Source organism: Hevea brasiliensis, chromosome 2, assembly GCF_030052815.1.
Source record: "Hevea brasiliensis isolate MT/VB/25A 57/8 chromosome 2, ASM3005281v1, whole genome shotgun sequence".
NCBI classification, from domain to species: Eukaryota; Viridiplantae; Streptophyta; class Magnoliopsida; order Malpighiales; family Euphorbiaceae; genus Hevea; species Hevea brasiliensis.
Genome location: NC_079494.1, coordinates 19,211,004 through 19,225,773, shown reverse-complemented (window position 1 = coordinate 19,225,773; position 14,770 = coordinate 19,211,004). Strand labels below are relative to the sequence as shown.

The 14,770-nt window shown below is 34.4% G+C and overlaps 1 non-coding gene across 1 annotated transcript; it reads right to left on the bottom strand.

Moving 5' to 3' along the window:
• Window positions 1-398: 398 nt before the first annotated feature.
• On the bottom strand, window positions 399-505 carry LOC131178012 (small nucleolar RNA R71). Its single transcript, XR_009147143.1, has one exon. It is a non-coding gene; the product is annotated as a small nucleolar RNA R71 (small nucleolar RNA).
• Window positions 506-14,770: the final 14,265 nt, after the last annotated feature.

The following is a 14,770-nucleotide window of genomic DNA, read 5'->3' as shown; positions in this document are numbered from 1 at the left end:
AACAAGTGATAGAAGCTATGGCAAATAACAACAACAGATCAATTAAGGATCATGCTTTCCCTAGTTTTGAAGATTTTAGACCAAGTATTACAAGGCCTAGAGTGGAAGCGAATAATTTTGAGTTGAAGCCCTCACTTTATCAAATGGTTCAGCAATTATAGTTTGGGGGAGGTCCTACTGAGAGTCCACATGTGCACCTTGCACATTTTCTTGAGATTAGTGACATGCTGAAGATAAATAAAGTATCAGATGATGCCATCTGACTGAGATTATTTCCTTTTTCTTTGAAGGATTGTGATAGGGAGTGTTTACATTCATTACCTCTGGGATCAATAACTACTTGGGATGAGTTGTCACAAGCTTTCTTGGTTCAAAACTTTCCTCCTATCAAGACTACAAAATTGAGAAATGAATTAACTTCTTTCAGACCAAGGGATGATAAGAGTCTCTATGAAGCTTGGGAGAGATATAAGGATCTTCAAAAGAGATGTCCACATCATGGAATCCCTAAATAGATGCTAGTTCAATATTTTTTTACAATGGTGTTTCTCCAGCAACTAGAGTATAATCGATGCATCTTCAGGAGGTGATCTTATGGAAAAGTCAGAAGATGAAGCTTATTCAGCATTGGATAAAATTGCTTACAATAATTATCAATGGAGCTATGAAAGAAATTAAATGAAGAAGCCATCAGCTAGTGTATATGAGTTAGATGCCATGAGTATGTTCAATGCCAAATTTGATGCTTTAATGAGAAAAATGGATAAGTTAAGCATGAAGGTTGATGCTTCAATTGGAGGATCTAGTCATGCAGAAGATGTTGGCATAGGAAATATGCATTGTATCAATGATTTTCCTTCTTATGGGCAAGAATTTGGAAATAAGCAAGTTGATTTTGTTGGGAATTACAATCAGAAACCAGTTGGTAATCCTTTTTTGGCTACATATAATCTAGCATGGAGGAATCATCTTAACTTTTCTTAGGGAGGTCGACAAGGACAGCAGCAGCAGAATTATCAGCAACCTCCTAATTTCCAACAATAATAGTAAAATTTTCAGCTAAACAGAGTACCACCTGGATTTCCACCACAAAGGAATCAAAATGCACCTCTTCCACAACCACCAGTTCATTCTTCAGACCAAGATTCAATTTTGAAGTCTATAATGGAGAGTTTCTTAACTGCTCAATAAAAACAAGGAGAAATGATTCAACAATTAACTTCAAGGATAGTCCAGCTTGCCACTCATAACAGGATATTTGAAAACCAAATAGCTCAACAAGCAAGCTCTTCTATCAAAGCACAAGGAAAACTTCTAAGTCAGCCAGAGAATCCTAGAGAACATTGCAAGGCGGTGATCCTAAAGAGTGGGAAGATTTTGGGAGATAAAAAGAAAGATGAGATAGAAGAGGAAAAGAAGAAAGAAGATGAAGAAAAGAATGAATCTACTTCAAATCATGATGAAGTTAATGAGGAAACAAACAAAAAGAAGGGAATTGAAAAAGAAGAAAAGGAAAAGTATGTGCCTCCACCACCATACAAGCCACCATTGCCATATCTTCAAGGGTTTCAGAAAGCAAAGCTAGCTAAGCAGTTCAGAAAAATTTTAGAATTTTTGAAGAAATTATACATCAACATTCCATTTACAGATGCAATTTCTCAAATGCCCTTATATACTAAGTTCCTGAAAGAAATTTTGTCAAATAAAAGGAAACTAGAAGATTATGAAACTGTAGCATTAACAGAGGAGTGTAGTGCTCTCTTGTAGAATAAGCTCCCACCGAAATTGAAGGATCCAGTAAGTTTCTCTATTCCATGTCATATTAGGGATACTAGCATTGATAAAGCATTGTGTGATCTTGGAGCTAGTGTAAGTTTGATGCCACTCTATTTTTGAAAAGTTGAAGGTTGGAGAATTGAAGCCAACAACCATTTCTTTGCAACTAGTTGATAGATCTATCAAATATCCAGTAGGAATTTTGGAGAATGTACCCTTAAAAGTTGGGAAATTTTTCATTATTGTGGATTTTGTGGTTCTTGAAATGGAAGAGGATATTCACATACCTATCATTTTAGGAAGGCCATTTTTAGCCATTGCAGGCGCTATAATTGATGTGAAGAATGGTAGATTGACATTAAAAATTGGAGAAGAGGAGGTGGAATTTAATTTGAACAAGCCTTGAAGAAACATCATGAAGTTGACCCTTGTTTAAGGGTGGATGTTATTGATAAGATTGTGGAAGAAGAATTTAGGAAAAGATATCCTGGGGACCCTTTGGAGAATCGTTTGGTACATAGTAGAACAACAAAGGATGAAAATCCTGAAGTTGTAGCTTTTGCTCAAATTTTGGAAGTTACTCAAGAAGTTGGAAGAGATCAAGTTTTGCAAGTTGAAGAGTTGAAACGTGAAGTTGCACAACCACTTTTGCTAGATGAGAAGGAAGCACCACAGGTAGACCTCAAACCACTTACATCTACATTAAGGTATGCTTTTCTTGGACCTAATTCAACTTATCCTATCATTAGTAGTGCAAGTTTGAGTGATGTACAAGTTGAAAAATTGTTGAGAGAGTTAAGAGCACATAGGAAAGTCATTGGTTACACCATTGATGTTATCAAGGGCATAAGCCCTACCTTGTGCATGCATAGGATTCTTTTATAGGATAATTTTAAAGCCACCATACAACATCAAAGAAGGTTGAATCCTAATATGAAAGAGGTGGTGAAGAAAGAAGTCTTAAAACTACTTGAAGCTGGGATCATTTATCCTATTTTTGATAGTAGTTGGGTTAGCCCAGTTCATGTAGCCCCTAAGAAAGGAGGTGTGACCGTTGTCAAAAATGAAAATAATGAGTTGATACCTACTAGAATTGTCATAGGATGGAGGATGTACATAGATTACAGAAAGCTTAATAGTGCCACTAGGAAAGACCATTTTCCCTTGCCTTTTATTGATCAAATGTTAGAGAGGTTAGCAAAACATTCATATTTTTGTTATTTGGATGGGTATTCTGGTTTTTTCCAAATCCCAATACATCCTAGTGATCAAGAGAAAGCCACATTCACATGTCCATATGGCATGTTTGTATATAGAAGAATGCCTTTTGGCTTATTTAATGCACCAGCTACTTTTCAGCGGTGTATGATGGCTATTTTCTCTTATTTTATCGAGCAAATTATGGAAGTTTTTATGGATGATTTTTCTGTATATGGTTTTTCTTTTGATAATTGTCTATCTAACCTCTCTAAAGTGCTTAAAAGATGTAAAGAAACATATTTGGTTCTAAATTGGGAGAAATATCATTTTATGGTGCAAGAACGCATTGTTCTTGGACATTTGGTATCACTTAGAGGAATTGAAGTGGACAAGGCCAAAGTAGAAGTGATTGAGAAGATGCCTCCGCCAACTTCAGTGAAGGGAATTATAAGTTTTCTTGGGCATGATGGTTTCTACAAGCGATTTATAAAGAATTTTTCAAAAATTGCTAAATCTCTTACAAATTTGTTAAATCATGATGTTCCTTTTAATTTTGACCAAGCTTGTTTTGATTCTTTTAACAAGTTGAAGGAAGAACTAATAACAGCCCCTATTATGCAACCTCCAGATTGGTCATTGCCATTTGAGGTCATGTGTGATGCTAGTGACTTTGTTGTGGGAGCTGTACTTGGTCAGAAAAAAGATAAGAGGTCTTATGCAATCTATTATGCCAACAAAACTTTAGATGATGCTCAAGTAAATTATGCCACCACTAAAAAGGAATTTTTAGCTATGGTATTTACTATGGAAAAGTTTAGATCATATATGGTTGGATCAAAAGTGATTGTCTATACAGACCATACCGCCATAAGATATTTGATGAATAAAAAAGAAGCAAAGCCAAGACTGATAAGATGGGTTCTATTGCTACAGGAGTTTGATTTACAAATTAAAGATAAAAAGGGAGCTGAAAATGTTGTAGCGGATCATCTATCAAGGATTAAGTATGAGTGTAAAAATGGAAATGAGGAGGAATTACCAATTGACAAGTTCTTCTCAAATGAGCAATTACTAGTTATTATTGCTGCATTCCCATGGTTTGCAGATTTTATAAATTACCTGTCATGTGGAGTTTTCCCACCAAATTTGAGCTATCAACAGAGGAAGAAATTCTTACAAGATGTGAAATTTTATACATGGGAGGATCCATTGTTATTTAAGAGATGTAATGATGGCCTAATTTGAAGGTGCGTGCCTGAAGAGGAAATAGGAAACATTTTAGAGCATTGTCAGTCTTCTAACTATGGAGGTCATTTCAGTGTGGATAAAATAGTGGCTAAAGTACTTCAAGCTGGATTTTATTAGCCATACATGTTCAAAATTATGAGAGAATTTATTTTGAGATGTGATAGATGTCAAAGAGTGGGGAATATCTCAAAGAAAAATGAAATGTCACAACAAGAAATTTTGGAGATTGAGTTATTTGATGTTTGGGGCATAGATTTCATGGGACCATTCCCATCATCTTTTGGGATTAAATATATTTTGGTAGGTGTGGATTATATGTCAAATTGGGTTAAGGCCATTGCTTCCCCTACAAATGATGCAAGGGTAGTAGTAAAATTTTTGAAGAAGTTTATTTTCACTAGATTTGGAGTGCTAAGAGCTATAATCGGTGATGGTGGATCTCATTTCTGCAATAAACAGTTTGAAAATCTTTTGAAAAAATATGAGGTTACTCATAAGGTAGCTACACCTTACCATCCTTAGACCAGTGGGCAAATTGAGGTATCTAATAGGGAATCGAAGAGAATTTTGGAAAAAATTGTTAATCATTCAAGGAAAGATTGGTCATTGAGGCTAGATGATGCATTGTGAGCATATAGGATAGCTTACAAGACATCCATTGGAACTACACCTTTTAAGCTAGTCTATGGGAAATCATGTCATTTGCCAATTGAGTTGGAACACAAAGCATATTGGGCAATTCGAACTTTGAATTTTGATTTAAAAAGTGCTGAAGAAAAAAGATTGCTTCAATTAAATGAACTTGAAGAGATAAGGTTGGATGCCTATGAGAATGCTAGAATTTTTAAGGAAAGAACTAGATTTTGGCATGATAAGTATATTAAAAGAAAGGAGTTTAGAGAGGGTGACCTGGTTTTATTGTATAATTCTAGGCTTAGACTCTTTCTTGAGAAGTTGAAATCAAGATTGTCTGGTCCTTTCAAGGTCATCAAAATTTATCCCCATGGAGCTGTGGATATTTGGAGTGAAAATTCTAGGATTTTTAAAGTTAATGGTCAAAGGCTCAAGATTTATATCACAGGCCAACCAATTGAGAAAGGAACAAGTTGTTTCCTTGATGATCCACCAATTCACTGAATTAAGGAGGGTCAAGCTAATGACCTAAAATTAGCACTCTTTGGGAGGCACCCTAAAATTTTTCCTTATACTTAATTTCTCTTTTATTTTGTTTCATTTTATACCCCATTGAACTCAAATTTGACATTAAAATTTCTTTCTGCAGGTTAATGGTGATTTTTAAGCAAATGTGTATGCTGAATTAAAGGAATAAGTGTTTGGGAAATTGCTGAACCTCATATTTGTTTTCTATAATGCATGTTGTTCTTAAGAAAGTTAAATCTGAACTAATTTGAGCTTTATATTGCAACAACATGGTGGAGTGAAAGGCCATTTTGTTTCAAAATTTTGAGCAATTGGTGAGAAATATAGTTTTGGGTAATTAATTTTGATGTATTGCACTAACATTGACATATTTGCTATTGGATATTTTGTGAAATTTCATGATGCAATTCTGTAGAAATTTAGTCAAGTGAACAATGTCTGTAGCAAAAATTTTGTTTCTTGTTCATGAATTTTTAATGCTGAGTTTAGGGGTTGAATTTGGGTGCTATTTCTTATGGTGTGATTGTTAATGTGAATATTACTTGAATAATATTTTATTTTGTGTTTGGTGGATTGATGGATTTTAATTGTTCTTAGCTATTAATTGGGTTTCAATTGGATTTTGAGTGAAATTTTTGTGCAAATTGTGTTTTGGATTTGGTTTTAGTGTGTTTAGGATCACATTTCTGGGTTGTATATTAGGTCATTTAGCACTAGGTTCAACATGATGTATGCTGGGGGTAGTGTCACCATCAAAACTTGTTCTTAGCACTCTAAATTGGTAAAAATGTAAAACCTGCCAAGAGTTTCAAGGGGTCTCACATGCCTCATGTAGCACCTCATGTACAATCACACGGGGCATGTCACTTTTCTCTTTTATTCCAACATGCCTCATGTTATTCATCTTACACCAAGTCACACAAGGCATGTCACCCCCCAACTATTCTCAACATGCCTCATGTTAGACCTAAGGTATATCACCACTTAAACCTTTACCCTAGCCATCTCATTCTATTTCATCTCATCAGCCGCACGATTCAAAACCTTCATTGTTCCTTCCATGGTGAGCACCAAACAACCTTTAACCTACATACCCAAGCTGCGAGCCATAAAAATGGCTAGTAACAGCAACTCTTTAACCCTAACACCAAATCCTACACCACCCGATACTACACTCGAAATTCCCATTTTGGCCCCAAATCCCCAAATTCTCGATATGAACCCTAATTCTCCACCTTACCAATCCTCTCATTCTACCCCTAATTCCGATAATGCAACCCAAGATGCCACACCTTCCCCCCAAAAACACACAAAAAAAAATCAGTTGTAACACCCCTATTTGTATAGCCTGGTATATTTCACTGTTCTAGTGACCGGTATTGGTCCGGACAATTAAGGGGATTAGAACCATACTTAAGACAACTAGAGAAACCATAAACACAAATAATTAGTAATGTTCAATTAGTTAAGTATAAATAAGAAAAGCAGAACATAAGAGATTAAACGAGCCGAGAGTCACAGCAATGGGTGACCTTCTCGGGAATGACTGCGAAGTCGTTTTAAACTCAAATTTCGAACCGTAAAATGTGACGCTGCAGTCCTTAGGACCCTTATGAACACAGTGGAAAAGAGAAAATCACGAAAAAGAACTGTTAAGCCAGTCAAATAATTAGGTCAGGGAGCCAGAAGAAATATGGAATTATTTGCCAACCGGGATAAACCGGTGAGGGGCAATTTGGTCAATTGACCCCGAGAACTGACTCCTGACCTAACTGTCAAATAAAATCGGAGAAAAGAAAATTTCGGAATCGAAAATTAAATTAAAGAACTAATAGAAAAATTAAAAAAAAAAAGAAAAAGGGAAAAGTAACAAGGTGATGACATCATGCATGACCTCATGCATGATGCCATAAAGGAATTAATTAACTTATTTATTAATTTGGATTTTTGGTCTTCTTTAAGTGATAAAGATAAAAGAAAAGAAAAGAAAAAAAAAATAAAAAGTCATCTTCCCTAACCCAAGTTGCCGTCTCCCTTCCCTCTCTCAAAGCTCTCTCACAAAACCACCATGAAAGCTCATTTTTGAGCTTGAAGAACCCAAAATCCAACCATAGAAAATTATCCTACCATAACTAGACTTTGTTTGGGCAACTAGGAAAGAGGATTCAAGGAAAAGAAAGAAGAAAAATTTGAAGAAAAGAAGAAAGAAAATTCTGCACAAGGTTAGTAATCCAAACTTCAATTTTTTTTAGTTTAATTAGTGTATGTATGGCATTAAGAACTTGTAAATAAACTCAAAATGAAATAAAAATATGTGTGAGGGACTAAACTGAAATTTTGGCCAGCCATGGATGTATGAGGGTATGATGTGTTTTGAATGAATTAAATGTGTTAGTAAACTTGTATGAGAATGGTAGTAAGATTGAAATGCTTAAGTGTGATTAAATGCAACAATTTAGTGTGATTAGGGTTTGGAGGCCTAGGGTTTTGAGGCAAAAATTTGGAGAAATGAGTAAATGATGTGTTTGACCTATTGTGAAGTGAAAAATGGTCAATTGTGACCAAATGAGTTGTGTGGGAATGGTTGGAAATTAAGTTAAATTCGGAGGGTGTATGGTCATGCTGCTGGCAGCATGACCAAGTCAACTTTGAAGGATCAAAAATGAAATTTTACATGTCCAATTGATATGGCACCAATTGGGGATGAAAATAGACATAAAATGACACAATTTTCATTTAGGAACCATGCCCAAAAAGTGACCAAAACCTAGTAAACAAATTGACCAAAGTTGGATAAGTGCAGTCTGCCACTGTACAAACTGACCAAATGAACAGTATTTGTTCATTTGGTCATAACTCGAGCTAGGCAGGTCCAAATGACCTAAACTTTTACCAGTGGTTAGATGAGATATAGACCTAAAACTTTCATGAAGAACACAAGTCCAAATTCTGCCAGCAACCAAGCCATTTGGTCACCCCAAGTTGGTGACCCAAAACTGCCAACACCAAAATTTGCCTAGAAAATCTGGGTTGTGTCCAATCCGGCAGCCCAGGTTCAAATGGCCATAACTTGAGCTACAAAACTCCAATTGGGGTGATTCAAAAATGAGAATAAACTTAAGACATTAAGAAACATTTTCTATGAAAGAAGTTTTGCCAAATTCTAAGAGTAAAATTACCAATATAACAGTGCAACTAGGGACACCAAAACTGAAAATTTGACAATTTTACCTAAAGGACTTAAGCTTTGAGAAAATGACCAAAACCAACAAATTTAATGACCAAAATGTGGTATGTGGGTGAAGTTGGAGTTCCCATACCTATTAAGCCTTAGAAAGTCAACAATTTGACTTGAATAGTATAGTGAATAGTAACCCAAAACACAAAAATTTCGAGAATGTCGAATTTAGCACATTAAAGCTAGGTAAAAGTGAAGTTAAATTTATTTTTGGATTTATGCTAAGATATGGTACTGAAACACTGTGAAACTGTGTGTTTCAGCTGAAAAACGCTTGGAAGCTCTGAGAGACTGAGTTAAGGCTTAGAGGCGACTCACGTCAGGTCTGTGCACAGTAATTTTTGTTGAAATATATGATTCTTGAAAATTTGATTTTTTTTTAGTTAATTATGAATTGTGTTGCCATTTATGACTGTGAATATGACTTTGAAAATTGACCAGATTTTTCATAAATTATTTGAATAAATTGTTTTGAATTGATTTTGTGTTCACACTTAGCATGACAGTATCACATTATTCCTCCTCCATTTATGGGGTTGAGATCGTTTATTTTCCTCCCTCTCTGGCTTACAAGTGAGGTTGAGATCGGATGAGTACTCATTAGCTAGCTAGCCACCTCCCTCATTGATTTCGATTAGTGAGGTTGTAGATTGCTTTTTCATGGTGTACAACACGACATTTATCGAAAATTTTCTGTCATGGCTTAAGTTGTGTATGATTTTGGCAACACTGTGTTTATTAAATTATTTGACTAAATTGTTATTCTGAGTTTTGATAATTGTGAAATGTGACTGAGAAATATTTAAATTGTGTTTTGGCAATGAATGATTTATGTAATGTATTTTAAATTTTTATTGTGCACCACTGAGTATTTTTATACTCAGTGATAGCTTATTTTGCTGTCGCAGATAAGAGTAAGGAGAAAGCAGCAGAGTGAGCTGCTATTGAATTGAGGACTACACCGGTCTTTTTGTACGGGTATTATTTTATACCCTCATAGTTAATTTTGATGTAAATATAGAAATGTTTTATGTATCAATGTAAAGTTGAGCAGTTGTAAAATAAATTGTAATAATATTATTTTTGGATTTCCTTCTGTAAATTAATATTTGTACATGTGAATTTCATACTTTATGCCTTGTGAATGACGTTATTAAATATTTTGAAATGATAAATTTTGATTTGGATTGTGGAATTATTTTGAAGTGAATTGAAATGAGTTGATTTGAGATTTATTGGAGGTTGGGAGTTGAGAAAATTATTGGAAGTGTTTTTTTTAGGTATTTGAAGAACTGTTTTCTCCAAATACAAACGGAACTCTGTCAAAATTTTTATAAATTTGCGGCAAAATTAAAATGGACAAAAATTTTTACTAGTATTTAAACTTTGAATAAATGATTTTTAATTCCTACCAAAATACTCACCACTTCCAAAATGTCAGAAAATTGTTTTAAAATCCCTTGTAGGGTACTTAATGAGTTATCGGTAGGTGAAGTTCGGTAGTTCATTAAGTATTCTACGGGATCATATTATGCCTTACAGAGGAGTAAGGTGTGACATCAGTTCTTAGCTCCTCTGCTCCACTGAAATAGCCTAAGGTTGTTTCTTCAAAACCAGTCAGTACCAGGACCCACTCTGCTACCCAAGGTCCTATTTCAACACAAGTTTCTTCTGCTCCAACTAGGGTTCAATCGCCTCTACATCATTCCCCAACAGTGTCTCAAACTGCTCAAGTTATCCCTCAATCAGGTGAGAAGGTAAATTCATTTTACCCATGGACTTTTAGAGATTTTAAAATGAGGACAAATTATGAAGCACTTGCTAAAAAGAAAATACTAGCCACCAAGTACATTGATGAACACAGTCTCAGGGAGATAGGGCTTTATGACTCTGTTAGTAAATATTTAGAGAATGTAAGTTGGAGTGGTTTTGCTAAAATTCAAGAACTAGCTTCTAAGGAATTGACATTTGAATTTTTAAGCTCACTGCAATTGGATTTCCGGCCCATGAACAATAACCATAGGGACACCATTTCCTTTAGGTGTTTGAGTCAGGACAGAGAACTTGACATTACTCAAGTGAATGCTTATTTAGTTTTTGTAATGATGGTGCAAAAGTGATTGAGTGGAAAAGGATTATTTATGACCCCCCTTCATTTTGGAAGTCAATTGCACCATATGGAAAATATTACAACCCTAGTTCTGCTAAGGCCTCAGCTATCCAAGACCCTACTTTGAGATACTTGCAAAGGTTCATGTCTTACACTATACTAGGCAGAGGGCACAGTAATGGAGTTGTAGGAAAGAATGATTTATTCTTTTTATGGTGCATGAAAGAGAAGAAAAAGAAAAAGATAAATGGTGCTTATTTTCTTTGCTCTCATATGGAACACATAGTGTCTAAGAATTCAGCTGGTAGTATAGTTATTGGAGGAATGGTGACCGTAATTGCCAAATCATTTAGTTTTAACCCTGACCAGTATGCTATGGTATCTATGGTTGGCCAGTCCTTTCTAGACAAGATTATCATGACTCAAATGAAAATTTGTATAAAAAGGGGTGATGTTTATGTGCTGTTAAATGGGGGACATGAGGGTGAAGAGCAACAGCAATCACAGGGTATAGGACAGCAAACTGATGCTGGTCGTTCTAGCTCTCACCCACCTACTATTGGGCAATCAGACTTATTTGCTTTTCTTAAAAATTTCGAAGCCAAAATTGACAGAATGAGTGATGCACGGTAACTTGTTTCTAATGATAGCTCTGATCTTGTGGTTGTTTTGAAAGCTTTAGAAGCTAAGGTTGATGCACTTGGACAGAAGCAAGCCAAGCTTGAGAAAAAGATTAAAAAGAAGTTTTCTTCATTCAGGAAAAAGTAGAAAATTCATGACAAAGAAATGATTGACATTCATAACAACCTGGCAGCCTCTTTTAACCAGCTGTACAAATGGGGCCAAGATATTTTTGAAGAGATGAAGGCTATGGTAGAAAACCTGGATACTGTTACTGAGAAATACAATGAGCAAGCACCTGTAGTAGCAAATGAGCCAGTGCAATCCACAAATGAAGAAGACCAACCAGCTGTTTAGTTTTAGAACTTTGCTTTTGTTAGTTTCAGTTACCTTATGAAAATTTACTTTTTAATTGTGTAATTTGGTCAGTCTGTTTATGTTTGAACTGTTCATTTCCTGGTTATTTGAACTTCTACATATTTTATCTATTTGTGAATGGTTTAAATTTTTGTTTTTCTTTATTTCTGTTTGTTTCATGCATCTTGAGTTGGCTTATCCATTGTTGCTAACTGCATTGGTTTCTTTTGCTGTACTAAATGCATTGTCTTTGTAATCCAGATTTCTATTGCATTGATCATTTTCTTTAATCTCAGTTTCTATGGGCTATTGCAATAGCATTTCTTATATTGCTTTTTGATAGTCATATAACTAGATTATTGAAAATACAGTAGCTGCTCTTCTATTAGCTATGACAATTCAGCTTCTAAGGTAACTTCTGGACATTCACATACCGCATGTTGACACTGCTTTCCTTTACCATGCCTCATGCTAAGGGTTATGCTATCATTTGAGCTATTTGAATTGCTTCAAATTTGCAAAATTTTTGAAAACCACCAAAATTTTCATGAAGCATGACATGCCCCATGTTGGTACCCAGTGTCAGTTGATCAGCATTCAGCACAGGGCATGTCAATTTACCTTTACTTTAACACGCCTTATGCTTTTTAATTAACATGCCTCATGCTCCAAATACTTATAACTCACATGCCTCATGTACATATTCTGTTCATTCAACACTAGGCATGTATGTTCTACATGGTAACTCTTTTCCACTCTTTCTTAGTTTATATCTCTCGAGCTATCATTTATTGATTTAATTGACATTTTTCTCACTTTGATTAAGCCAATGAGGACATTGTCTCATTTGAGTTTGGCGGAGGGTAAAATTTTTGTAAAATTTTTAATCCTTTTTATTTACATTACTTAAATTGCATTTCATTTATACTTAGTTACTTAGTTCACATACACCATGCACTTACACCATGTAAATATATACACTTGCATATAGATATTATATAGATTATATATAGTTTTTATTTCATTTTTTTTATTATTACTTAAGTTTTGCATTCATTTTAGGAATCATGCATACATAAAAAAATAAATACCTAACTCTTAGAAAATTGAGAATCATTTTGAAAAGCAATTGAGCTTGCCTCTAGATGGGTTTGATGGATTGAAAGTTCCGAATTGGTATAAGGCTAGAAGATTCTTATCTAGGTTTATATCTTCTTAGCCAAGGGCCACATAATTAATTACATTGAGTTTTGAGTGCTTAAAGAAAACTTTAAAGTAAGAAATAACTGATTGTTTCTTACCAATCCTACAACAAGCCTTCTAGACTTTTCGAGGTGAAATCTTAATATTCACTTTAAAGAGAAATGATCAATGCATTCTTTGAATTTTAAATCCACATTTTTAGCCTTAACCAACCCCACTTTAAAATTTCCTTTTGAAACCAATTTGAACATTCATTTATACCCCTTATTTCCTTGGCCCCTATAATTTACCTAGCCATAAATCTAAACATTTTTCTACCCTTCATGAGAATAATTTGATTAAGTGATAGATACGTTAAAAAAAAAGGTATATAACAATCAAGTGGGAGAAGTACTAAAATAAAATTGGGTAGCAATCATATCATGTTAAAATAATAATAATAATTTATTTACCACCCAAGTATGCAAAGAAATGAGTTTGGGGGTGGATTAAAAAGGGACAATTGTAATGCAAAATTCAATATTATTTATGTAGTCCCTAAAAGAGTTCAAAAATTGTATGCTAGCATTAGTGATTTATTGTAAAGTTCTTCCTCCCATTTGATTCTTAAATATATATATATATATATATATAAGAAAAGTGTATCTTGATCTTTTTAACAGTTTAATTATTCTTATGTTTGCTTCCCTTTTACCTTTTCTTTGTTAGCCACATTCTTACCCCTTAGCCCCATTACAACTATTAAAAGTCATTTTGATCTCTTGATTATGTTTTGCTACATTAGTAGAGATTGGAATAGTTGGTTTGCCTATGAGATTGGCACATTATTCCTCCATTTAACTATTTCCATCATCATTTGAGACACTTTAGTTTATGGATTATTTTAGAGCCTATTTGAGCATGATTTCCCTATGTAATTGATTGGTTTGGGTTTAATGGAATGAATAATTGACCTCAGGCTAAGCGGTGATAACTTTGGTGAGAGTTGAATTCCTTATACCTTAAAGGTGGGTATATGGTTTGTTGGTGGCTAGAGGTAAGTTTGAAAGCTTGGATGAGTAATTTTCATGAATCTAAGAAAAAGGTACCCCAATTGCATATAATTATTTTTAACTTGCTTGAGGACAAGCAAATGTTTGAGTTTGGAAGAATTTGATAAACCCATTTTATATAGGTATTTAGGGTAGTTTTGCATCCATTTTGTCCTTTTTAGTTTAGTAATTTTATGCTTTTAATACTTATTTTAGTTAATTTATTAATTTTAGTTTCATTATATTTGATTTTTGGAATTTTAATGTTTTTGATAGGTTTTAATAAGGTTTAAAGGCAAAAAGGTCCATATAAAAGAAATTCAAAGTGATTTAGAAGCTTAAAGTAGTATGAAAAATGAAGAAAATTTGCCTAAGGAAAAAGATCAGCCGAGATTTTCAAGGGCTTCAACATGCCCCGTGTTGAAGGTCATGTGAAGAAAAGAGTCAGCCAGCAGGAATCAACATGAGGCATGTAAATTCAACAATGAGTCGTGTAGACGGAGATTTTGGAACAAAACACGTCGAAAATTTCAAGGACTTCAACATGCCCCGTGTAGTTGGTCATGCAGAATCTAAATGCTCCTCCTTCGAATCAACATGAGACATGTGGAAAATAACTTAAATCAATATGAGGTATGTAGGATGGCGCTGGCAGATTTGCTGACATAGAAAAATTTTCTCTTTTCACACCTTTTACACTTTTTGTCTTTATCCTTTTAGAGACTATTTTTAGGGTAAACCTTGAGGGGATATATAAGCATCATATTCTCATTTTTACCATAAAGAGAAAGAGAGAGAAAAATCAAAAGAGGAAGGAAAGAAGGA